This window comes from Biomphalaria glabrata, chromosome 2 (assembly GCF_947242115.1).
Source record: "Biomphalaria glabrata chromosome 2, xgBioGlab47.1, whole genome shotgun sequence".
Taxonomy (NCBI): domain Eukaryota; kingdom Metazoa; phylum Mollusca; class Gastropoda; family Planorbidae; genus Biomphalaria; species Biomphalaria glabrata.
Window position 1 is genome coordinate 13,202,793 of NC_074712.1, and position 365 is coordinate 13,203,157.

Below are 365 nucleotides of genomic sequence, written 5' to 3' on the forward strand. Positions count from 1 at the left end.
CGCAAGGTAATGTGAAATACGAGGCCACCATTTTTTAGGTCTATGTGTTGACAAAAAATAATTAATACACCACCTCCTATAAAACTTAGACACAGACATTTTAGCGTTGTAGTTGATTTTTCAAATGCTTATTTTTTTTTTAAATTAAATGACTATAATGTTAGATAAAGTTGATATCAATACAGAGGCCATTAATGAAAAGAGCTATTGTGTTAGGAGTAACATATTGATTATTGGAAATAATGAGATAGACTGAGGGTAAAAATACAAGTAAAGACTAAGACTGCTTTATTGGTCTTTATTGAAAATTTGTTGTGATGACGAGGAGACTTTTCTCAAATAAAAACAGCAGCAACATTCACATG